General features: G+C 48.9%; 1 protein-coding gene across 1 annotated transcript in view; it reads right to left on the bottom strand.

Annotated features, from left to right (window-relative positions):
- Window positions 1–493, bottom strand: part of CSRNP1 (cysteine and serine rich nuclear protein 1) — a 14,542-nt gene extending 14,049 nt beyond the window's left edge. Inside the window, exon 1 of the mRNA XM_006161343.3 lies at window positions 474–493. The gene's annotated coding sequence lies outside the window, so the exon portion shown is untranslated. The remainder of the gene's footprint in view (window positions 1–473) is intronic.
- Between the last annotated feature and the right edge of the window lie 10,843 nt (window positions 494–11,336).

Below are 11,336 nucleotides of genomic sequence, written 5' to 3'. Positions count from 1 at the left end.
CCACCCGACCACCCACTCCCAAATCCGCAGGAAAGTAAACTCGGACTGGAGATGACCCTGGGCGTGAGGGGCGACGGGGAGAGGGGGGAAAGGAGGTCATCCGTGGGCCTGACCTTCACCTCTGCCCTTGGACCAGAGAAGCTGCCCCTGCAGGAGCCCCGAACCAGGGGTTGCTGGAACCCGCCTCCTTCCCCGCCCCCGCCCCATCGCTCCTTTTAAAAACAAAATCGGGTTTATTGGGGCCAGACCCTAGCCACTTAAAATGGCCCACTGCCCTCTCTGCTCCCTCCAAGGCCTGTCGAGATTGGGGGCCAAGCCTCCCGCACTCTTGTGCTGGGAGAAGTGTGCGTACCAGACAGCCAAGCCCTGGCCCAGGAGCGCACTCACTGGCCCTCTTCCCTACGAAGATCCCATCCTCCCCATCACCTTGAGCCTTCCCACCTTCACACTTTCGCTGCAACCCTCCCTCTCACCTGGAAAGCCCTCGCGCCTTCTCTCTTCTCACCAGAATTCCAACGCTTTTAAAGGGCTCAGCTTGCACTGCCTCCTCCAGGGAGCCTTCTGGGAGCCTGACCCTCCCCCCTCCCAGTCGTGCTCCCGCTGCATTCTGGGCTCTTCTGCCTGTCCTAGATGAAGACTTGTCAGCGACTAGCCCAGCCCTCGGGATTCCATCCTGCCCTCCTGCCGCGGGGGATGGGGTGGCCTCCTGTCCTGCCTGGTTGGCATCTGGGGTGGAGAGGATAGGAAGTGCCCCTCTGCGGCCACAGGTGTGTACTAGAAAGAGCCAGGCAGGGGTCTGTCTGCCCTTTACTGGACCAGGGCAGGAAAGCAGGCTGGGGGTCTGCAGCCCCTGTCCTGCTGCAGGTCGAGTATGTCCCTGGAGTAATACTGGGCACTGGGCAGCAGGAGACTAACTCCCAGGCCTCCCAGTGCCCTCAGTGACGTCTTAGTTCCCTGGGACCTACCAAGCCAGCCTAACCTGACCCTTGCCCACCTTCGCAGTCTCCCCACTCTTCCTCTCTCCTCCATGCGAATGTCTTTAGTGTAGGTGTATGTCTTCTTGTCTGTTCATCTGCTTTTAACCTCAGTCCTGCTGTTTCTCCGAGTTTTTAACTGAAACCCGAGTTCCTCTTCTGTTCTGGTCTTACCTTGACACTCCTACCCTGCACCCCGAGTAACTGCACCCCAGGCATTTCAGAGTGGTGCCATTCTTGGGGTGTCCTGGCTCAGACTTCCAAGGACACCCACTGCAGCCTGCACCTGTCTTAAGCCGGTTCAGTTGTGTGGTTTCCGTGTGTGTGTGTGTATGGGGGGGAGCCCTGCGAGGGCCAGGGCAGCTCACTGAATAAATGAAGTGGACCAGGACAGGGCAGGGTCGAGGTGGTGGCCCAGAGATCCTCTACGTAGCTGGGGTGCTGCCGAAACTGCTCATGAAGGAGTTTGAAGGCTCCAGAGCTGGCTGTTAGTGGGGAGAGGTGACTCAGCTCTGGGGGCTGTACAGGCCACTCCCAGGCTACTCCTCACTCCCACTCTCACCACCACCCCCGGACACTCAGGACGTTTCCAGTGGCTGCCAGTTACACACTTTGCTTGTCCGAAAGAATCCTTCTCACTGCATCCATAAAATCAAGACATAGGGCCAGAGAACTCCACCAGCTTCCATATCCCTCAACTCAGTTTCTGGAAGATGCTCCCAGCTGGTCAGGGTGCTAGGCTGGGTTAGGAGGGTGGGTGAAGGTCTCTCTGTCTCCTCCGGTTTGTATCTTGCTGGTCTGCGTATTTGGAGAAACCACGCAAGACAGAAATCAGGGCCGGGAGTTGGTGCTGCCTGGAGAAGGGGTCTTAGAGCGGGGAGCTATAACCCACGGATGATGAGAGATTGGGGGGCAGGAAGACAGAGATGCGAGGGGAACTATGGGAGACCACGGAGGGTCAAGTAAGTGATGCGATTTCTCCCCGTCCTGGGAGGGGCTCGCCAGATGTTCCCCAGATGTGGCTCGTGATGGGAAACTTCTTCCTCTGGGATCCCAACTAAGCTCTTCCTGTTGGTGGAAATGACGGGTCTGTTCCAGGGCCAGGAGGGTGGGGTCTGCAGAGTGTCTGCCTGTGTCTATGGCACAGTCTATAGGCAGAAGCACACCCACGCATCCTGGGGGGATTTCTGGATACTTGGGAAAAGCCTACAAGTTTCTCAGACACTCCGCATCTGTGGACCACCCGTTTTTTAGGTTAATCAAAACATATTACAAATCTTGAATCATCTTTTAATTAGTAATGTGCATTCCTATCATCCTTTTTAAGGCTAAAATCAGAGGACTAACGATACCAAATGTGGCGAGATCGATGGTAAACCAGATCTGTTGCACATTGATGATGGGAGAGGAATGGACACATCCGTTTGGAAAATAGGTTCACAGTATCTACCGAGGCTTAGCACAGGTAAATTCTAGGAAGCAGTAATTCCATTCCTCGGTAGGCACCCAAGAGAAGAAAGGTTCTCATGTCCAGCATGAGACATTATGAGAGTGTTATACCAGTTTTATATAAAATAGCCCCAAACTAGAAACAACCCATATGTCTACTACTCAATGAATGGGAACAAATTGGAATTTGTCGTGCAGTGGAATATTACACACCAATGAAAAAGATGGATTGCTTCATATAACAGTATGATTTTTTTTGGGGGGGGGGAGGTTTTTGCTATAGGGCGCGTGCGCTGGCCAGAAAGACAGACAGAGACAGACAGAAACCAAGAAATCACCCCCCAGGGGGGATGGCCATGCCGCAATCCCTTCTCCTCCATTCTCCTCTTGGGATCTTGGCCATGCACACACATGCGCCCGGCGTGAGTTTAAGCCACCAGGTTCGGGACTCGAACTGCAGTCAACTACATGGGAGTCCAGCGACATAGCCATTACGCTAACTGCTGGTACCACAGTATGAATTTTTTTAAAGAGTTTCGCCATAGGGCTTCTGCACTCATTGGAGAGGGATGAGCACACATATCTTCACTTTTCCCATGAGAGGGAAAATAAGAAGTCACCCCCTATAGGGAATGGCCATGCCACAATCTCCTCTCCTCCAGTCTCCACCTCCTGTAATTTGAGTCATGCACACACACACTCACCTAACACACACTCACCCGGCATGATTTCTTAAGCTGCCATATCCAGGACTTGAACTGTAGTCAGACACGTGGGAGTCCAGCACCTTAACCACCATGCCACCTGCTGTCCTCATAGTCTGGATAAGTCCTAAACATATTATATTGGGTGAAAAAAACCTGGCATAAAAGAGAAACAACTATGATTCCATTTATATGAAGCTTAAAACCAGACTAGCTAAGGGAACCAGCAGTTAGCGTAATGGCTATGTCTCTGGACTCCCACGTAGTCGACCGCAGTTGTGTCCCGGACCCAGTGGCTTAAAACTCACACCGGGCGCGTGTGCGTGCCCAAGATCCCGAGAGGAGAATGGAGGAGAAGGGATTGCAGCGTGACCATCCCCCCAGGGGGTGATTTCTCGCTTTCTGTCTCTCTGTCTCTGTCTGTCTGGCGAGCGCACGCGCCCTATAGCAAAAACCTCTCCGAAAAAAGAAAAAAAAAGTCTTTTTTTTAAAAGAATTATTAATTAATTAATTTATTCATTAATTTATTTTAATTTGACCAGAGAGAGACAGAGAGAGAGAGAGAAAGTGAGAAAGCAAGCCACCATGTTCGGACTCCAACTGTGGTCAGCCATTGGGGAGTGACCAGCATCCCAACCACCATGTCACCTGCTGGTCCCTTAAAAAAGGTTTTTAATGGGAACCAGCAGTTAGTGTAATGGCTATGTCGCTGGACTCTCACGTAGTTGACCACGGTTCAAGTCCCAGACCCAGTGGCTTAAAACTCACGCCGGGTGTGTGTGCGTGCGTGCCCAAGATCCCGAGGGGAGAATGGAGGAGAAGGGATTGCGGCATGACCACCCCCCTGGGGGGGGGATTTTTTGCTTTCTGTCTCTATGTCTCTCTCTGTCTGTCTGGCGAGCGCACGCGCCCTATAGCGAAAACCTCTCCAACAACAACAACAACAACAAAAAGTTTTTTAAATTCTATAGTTTTAGCTCTTAGGACTAGGTCTTCGACCTGTGCATGGTTGCATTTTGTATAATCGTGGTCCAACGTCATTCTCCTGCGTTGGAAAGTTTTTGTTGTTTCCTAATCCAGTCAAAGCAGCTGAGTCCCAAACAGAACTTTGACCCTCGTCAGCAGGGACACTATCTTGCTTGGCATCTTATCTGCAGGCCCTCCAGGGTTTTTCTGAAAGAATGAGATGGCTTCTCCTGTCCAGGATGGCCTGGCTTTTGCATTTCGGTCTACACTATCTGCTTGAGACTAATAAACTGCTTACTGAAGCCTAGAGCTGAGAGTAAATGGTGAACCCTGATATTTTATTTTTTAGAGGTTTTTGTCATAAGACATGAGCGCTCATTGGAGAGAGGCAGAGACTGCAAGAGGGAAAGTGAGAAATCACCCCCCACGGAGGACGGCCATGCTGCAATCCCTTCTCCTCCATTCTTCCGAAAGTTTGTACATGCATGCACATGCACGCCCGGCCACTGATCCAGGACTTGAACCCTGGTTGGCCATGTGGGAGTCCTGTGACATTACTACATCTGCTGGCCCCTGACCTTGACGATTCTGACCCACCTTCAATTGTGGAGAGAGAAGGGAGACTCTTTGGTGAGGCTGTCAAGGGGCTGAAGTCCTGACCCCATAGGGGCTCATACGTTCCCTGGACAGCCCCTTCTCGACTATCTCCTCTCTCTCTGGCTCTGGAGAGGCTTGCCTCTTCCCCCACCCCTCTAGGCCCCGATCCCTTCGCTCACCCCAGCTCTCTCAAGGGGCTGAGGCAGCAGTCCTCAAGCTGTGCTTTCTGTTCCTTCAGTCTCAGCATCACCTGAGAACTTTTTCTTTTTTTTTTTTTTGGAGAGCTTTTTGCTACAGGGCACCTGTGCTTGCCAGAAAGACAGAGAGAGACAGAGAGACAGAAAGCGAGACATCACACCCCCCCGCCCCCAGGGGAGTGGCCACACCGCAATCCTTTCTCCTCCATTCTCCTCTCAGGATCTTGGGTACACACGCACACACGCCCGGCATGAGTTTAAGCCACGGGTCCAGGACGTGAACCGCGGTCAACTACATGGGAGTTCAGCGACATAGCCATTACTCTAACTGCTGGTCCCACCTGAGAACTTCTTAGACTTGCAGATTCTAGCATCCTCCCTAGCCCTCCTGACTGAGACACCCTGGGACAGGGCCCAGCAACCAGCGTTAGAACAAGCCTTCGAATGAGTGCGGATACACATCAGATTGTGAGAGCTACCTACCTAACGCATCAGACAGCAAAGATAAGGAGAGAGACCAGGAAAGGGCAATTTTCCAGGGTCCGTGTTTATCTGCCTTGGAAGTCTTTTGAATGTAGATCTGTGGATTAAAATTCTGAGCAGTTGAGCTCTGGGTCAAAGGATTTTGACAGGTCTTGCCAAATCACGCTCTCAAACATTGCGCCAATCCCACTCTCAAGCAACAGTCTGAGGTGTGTTTCTCAACGTTCTCCCCGGCACTGGGTGTTGTCCAGTGTCCTGAGCTCTGCTGATCTGATTGGAGAAACAGAGTCAATTGCTGTTGTTTTGTTTGTTTATAATTTGCTAGAAGACGCATGGCTAGCCAGAGAGAGAGGGAAAGTGAGCAAGTACTCCTCTCTGAGGGATGGCCACACCACAATCCCTTCTCCTCCCTTTCTCCTGTTGGGAGTTTGGGTCTGCACACACTCATGCTTGATGTTTTAACTGGCTGCATCCAGGACTCGACGGCTGCTGTTGGTCACATGCAATCCAGACACCTTAATCACCATGCCACTGGTGGGCCCAATCCGACTGTTTTCCAGCCTGTTTTTTTTTTTTTTTTTTTTCTTTTTTGGAGAGGTTTTTGCTATAGGGCGCATATGCTCTCCAGAAAGTCAGAGAGACAGAAAGCGAGAAATCACCCCCAGAGGGGATGGCCACGCCAAAATCCCTTCTCCTCCATTCTCCTTTTAGGATCTTGGACATGCATGCACACACGCCCCGCGGTGTGAGTTTAAGCCACCGGGTCCGGGACTCGAACCACAGTCAACTACATGGGAGTTCAACGACATAGCCATTACACTACCTGCTGATCCCTCCAATCCGACTGTTTTAATCGGCATTTCCCTGATTATGAGCGAAGCTGAGACCTTTAGAAGTCATTTGTATTTCTCTCTAAACTACTGGCTTTTATTCTTTACTTATTTTGTATTGAGTTCCTTTAGAGCTCTTGGAATAAAAAATGAGTCCCTTTGTCTGTCACACAATAATGCTTATTCCTGGCTTGGCCTTTACCTTCGTTTATAGTACATTTTACCATACAGAAGTTTTAATTAATTAACTAATTAATTATTTAATTTTTGAAGAGGTTTTTGCTATAGGGTGCATACGCTCACCAGAAAGACAGAAAGAGACAGAGAGATAGAAAGTGAGAAATCACCTCCCGGAGGGATGGCCACACCACAATCCCTTTTCCTCCATTCTCCTCTCGGGATCTTGGGCACACACGCACATGCGCCCGGCATGAATTTAAGCCACCGGGTCCAGGACTTGAACTGCGGTCCGCTACATGGGAGTCCAGCGACATAGCCATTACGCTAACTGCTGGTCCCCATGTATTCTTTTCTCTCTGGATCTCTCTCTATATAAACACACACACACACACACACACACACACAGATCTATCTCCTTTATCCATCTGGAATTTATTTTGATTTAGGGAATGTTTTCCCTCAAATAGTTAATTATACTACCATCTCTATCTACTCATTTAAAATGTCACCTGAAATGCAAACTGAATTCTCATGTGTATTGAGTCTATTTTTGACATTTTTTTTCCTCTTAAACAATCAGAAGGAGCATGCAATCTGCAAAGAAAATAAGAAAGCACCCCCTCACCCCCAATGTGGCATTGTCATGCCACGATCTATTTTCCTCCATTTTTCTACCTGGTCAGGATTTGGAGATTTAATCCTTGTTGAAGAACTGTCCATCTATTCATCTGTTTTTTTTTTCAATTTTGGAGAGATTTTCACTGTAGGGCGCGTGCGCTCGCCAGACAGACAGAGAGAGACATAGAGACAGAAAGCGAGAAATCACCCCCCAGGGGGGATGGTCACGCCGCAATCCTTTCTCCTCCATTCTCCTCTCGGGATCTTGGGCACGCACACACACACGCCCGGCGTGAGTTTTAAGCCACCGGGTCCGGGACGTGAACCGCGGTCGACTACGTGGGAGTCCAGTGACATAGCCATTACGCTAACTGCTGGTTCCCTCATATGTTTTAAGCAAAAATGCACACACACAAGCATGCATGCACGGGAGTACTCAGCATGCTTTTCCACCGCCGAGGCGGGTACTTGAACCGCTGCTGACCGATCTGTCTCCTGACACACTGCCTTTAACCACTGCACACAAGGCCAACCCAGTTTCTAATTGTTCTGTTCTGGTCTATTTAGTTGTCTGTTTCATCCTTGAGTAACAATTGTTTTACAAATTATAATTTTTTTTTTTTTGAGAAGTTTTTGGTATAGGGTGCGTAGACAGAGAGACAGAAAGCGAGAAATCACCCCCCGGGGGTTGGCCACGCCGCAACCCCTTCTCCTCCATTCTCCTCTCGGGATCTTGGGCATGCACGCACACTCGCCCGGCATGAGTTTTATGCCACCGGGTCCGGGACACGAATGCCGGTCAACTACATGGGAGTCCAGCAACATAGCCATTACACCAACTGCTGGTCCCCAGATTGCATATCTGATGATAGGCCCATAAAATTATAATGGAGTGAAATTTTCTATCACCTAGTGACATTGTATCTTTCAGTCCTGCAAACTCCTTCATGCTAAAGGCCCTGTATAAGAGGACCAGTTTTTATCTTTTTTTTTTTTAATTTTTATTTTTTTTGCCTTAGAGCTTGTGCTCTTTCCAGAGCGAAAGAGAGACAGACAGACAGCGAGAGGGAGAGGGAGAAATCACACCCCTCCCTGGGGGGATGGCCATGCCGCAATCCCTTCTCCTCCATTCTCCTCCTTGGGCATGCGTGAACATGTGCCTGACATGAATTTCAAGCCACTGAGTTCGGGACTGGAACCATGGTCGGCCATGGGGGAGCCCAGCGACATAAATGCTATACCATCTGCTGACCCTCAACTTTTTAAATCTCTTTTACTGCATCTTTTTTAATGTTTATATACGTTTAGATACACAAACACTTCCCACTTGCTACAGTTGCCTAGATATTCAGTAAGTAGCACGCTGTGTAGGTCCAGCAGGCTACACCGCATAGCCCCAGGTGCGGGAGTCTATGCTATGCAGGTTAAGGAAGTACGCGCTGAAGTTCTGACCATGTTGAAATCACCCAATGAAGCATTTTTCAGGACACATCCCTGCTGTTAAGTGACACCGATGCTCCTTGATTTATGATGGGGTTCCATCTCGATAAACCCACAGTAAGTTTAATATATCCTAAGTCAACAATGCACCTAACCTATCAAATATCATACTTGGCCTTGCCTACCTTAATTGGGCAAAACCCACGGATACAGGCTTATTTACCAATAAAGCATTGGATTTTTCATGTAATTGACTACAATTGAAAGTGAGGGGCCGGCAGGTGGTGTGGTGGTTAAAGGCATTGGATTCTCACATGGCAGACCATGGTTCAAGTCCCGGAGTTGGTGGCTTGCTTTTTCACTTTCTTTTTCTCTCTCTCTCCCTCTGTCTAAATAAGGTAAAAAAAAAAAAAAATGATAATAGCAAATGGAATTAAATAAATAAATCATTTTTTTAAAAAAAGAAAGTGAAAAACAGAATGATTTTCTGCATACTCGAAGTACAGTTTCTCCTGAGTGGGTTATTGCTTTTACATCATGATGAAGTTGAGCTATCGTAAGTCAAACCACAGATGGCTGCTAAGTTAGGGATTGCCTGTATACACGTGCGTGTACGTGTATATGAACCCTGGCGTATCCTATTTACCTTTGTTGATATAACTGATATACTAGCCTTACTTCTGTCACCTTATCCCCTGTTGTGTTTTCTATTTGTATGTTTCCTATATTTTCTGTTTCATTATGCATTTTTCTTGGAGAGGTTTTTCCGCTATAGGGCATGTGCGCTCGCCAGACAGAGAGAGGCATAGAGACAGAAAGTGAGAAATCACCTCCCAGGGGGGATGGTCACGCCGCAATCCCTTCTCCTCCATTCTCCTCTCGGGATCTTGGGCACGCACGCACACACGTCCGGCGTGAGTTTTAAGCCACCGGGTCCAGGACGCGAACCGCGGTCGACTACGTGGGAGTCCAGCAACATAGCCATTACGCTAATTGCTGGTTCCCTCGCTATGCATTTTTTTGTTTTATTTGGTATCTGTGTGTGTGCACATATGTTTTGTATTCTTAGATGGTGATTTAAAGGCTGATCATTTTTTTTAAAGAATTATTTTATTTCACTTTGTTTATTTATTTTTAAGAGTGGGGAAGAGTGAGAGCGAGAGAGAGATAGAGAGAGAGAAAGAGAGAGAGAGAAAGCTGCCCAGTCTGGGACTCGTACTGCAGTCGGCCATGTGGGAGTCTGAGCCCTTAACCACCACGCCACCTGCCGGCCCCAATAATTTGTTTTTAATTGAACTAGTGGTTGCCTTTAAGTTGATTTTTTTTTTCTGCCAAGAGCAGAAAACCTCCAAATGCAGGGAAAAGCTGTATTGTCAAAGGCTAACCTTGTCACCGCAGGTCTGCCTTCAAAATCTTGATGTCTTTTTTTCAACATTAAATCTCTGATAGTCTCACCCCGGGAAGGTTGAGGGTGATCAGGGTGCTGCATGCCGCTCGAGCTAGCTAACTGCCTCAAGTAGCTGTCAGCTAGTCGCCCCAACGAGGCTGCCTCTCATCTTCCTTTAAACCCCCTGTGCATGCCTTCCCTTCAACAGCCAGTGCGCTTGGCTGCATGGTGCCTTTGACTGGCTGTTCGTTTCTCCACACAGTCCCCTGAAAAGACGCAGTCAGAGAGGCCAAGAATCAAAAGCATTGACTCTTTTTGCTATTTGTTTCTATACATGTCTGGATCAGGGGCCAGACTGTTGCCTGACAGCTGGTCTTTGTGAAGACAGTGATGTGTGGGGACATTCAGAAGCAAGTTGTCTTTTCTTCTCCTCCTCCTCCTCCTCCTCCTCTTCTTCTACCTTTTCATCTGTGAATTAACCTGGTTGATCAGTCAGCATACAAAAGGATAAAGGACACGCTCAGAATAGGATCATTTTTCGGAAGGGCTTATTTACAGAGGGACCACCTGCACACACGTGGATGTACAATCACACGGAGGTGGTGTCATGACCTGGGTGAGCCGCAGAGGGACGTTTGCCAGCAACAGGCCTGAGGAGAAAGGGGACAGGGAGGGAGAGGACGGGCCTCACCAGAAGGCGGAAACCGGAGTAGAACAGCTATCTTAGAAGGACCAATGGCTTTCTGCTGAGAGGTGCGTCCAGCCGTGGTGACTCACAGGCTGATTAACGCTCTGACCTCATCCACTTCTTTCTCCATTTCCTGTTGGGGTTCCCCACGGCTGAAGTCCATCGGAAGCTAGAAGCTCGTCTATTTACTCTTGCAAAGAAACTCAGTGACCCATAGAACAAAAAGTCATCAAACACCTCTCCCTCAGGTGGTTTTGAAAGTACATGGAGGGCCGCTCCGTATTCCCCATGCCAGGGGTCACCCATTAGACGTGCTTTCAGGGCTGGCCCCATGGCCTAGTGGTTATGAGAGCCAGGTGCAACATGGCTGAAGGGTTGGAATCCCGGTCCTGGCACACGTGTGTGCAGGCCCCAAATTCCGACAGGATGGAGAAATGAAGAAGGGATTGCAGTATGACCATGCCTTGTGGGGAATGCTTTCTCTATCTCTCTTCTCTCTCTCTCTCTCTCTCTCTCTCTGTCTCTCTCTGCTTCCACACCTCTCTAGCAATCGTACATTTTCCGGCCATTAGAAAGAAAAAGAAACACTTCAACTACCAGTAATAGAAAAGCCAAGGTACTTGGGGTCGGCAGGTGGTATGGTGGTTAAAGGTACTGGACTCCCACATGGTCAACCATGGTTCGAGTCCCAGACCTGGCGGCTTGGTTTCTCACTTTCTGTCTCCCTCTCTCTCTCTCTCGGTCCCTCTCTGACCAAATTAAAATAAATAAATAATAAAGTTAAATAAAATAATTCTTTTTTTTTTTTTTTTTTTAAAGAAAA

Source organism: Tupaia chinensis, unplaced genomic scaffold, assembly GCF_000334495.1.
Source record: "Tupaia chinensis unplaced genomic scaffold, TupChi_1.0 Scaffold138441_1, whole genome shotgun sequence".
Taxonomy (NCBI): domain Eukaryota; kingdom Metazoa; phylum Chordata; class Mammalia; order Scandentia; family Tupaiidae; genus Tupaia; species Tupaia belangeri.
Note: the sequence above shows the minus strand (reverse complement) of the source record. Positions and strands in the feature narration are given on the sequence as shown.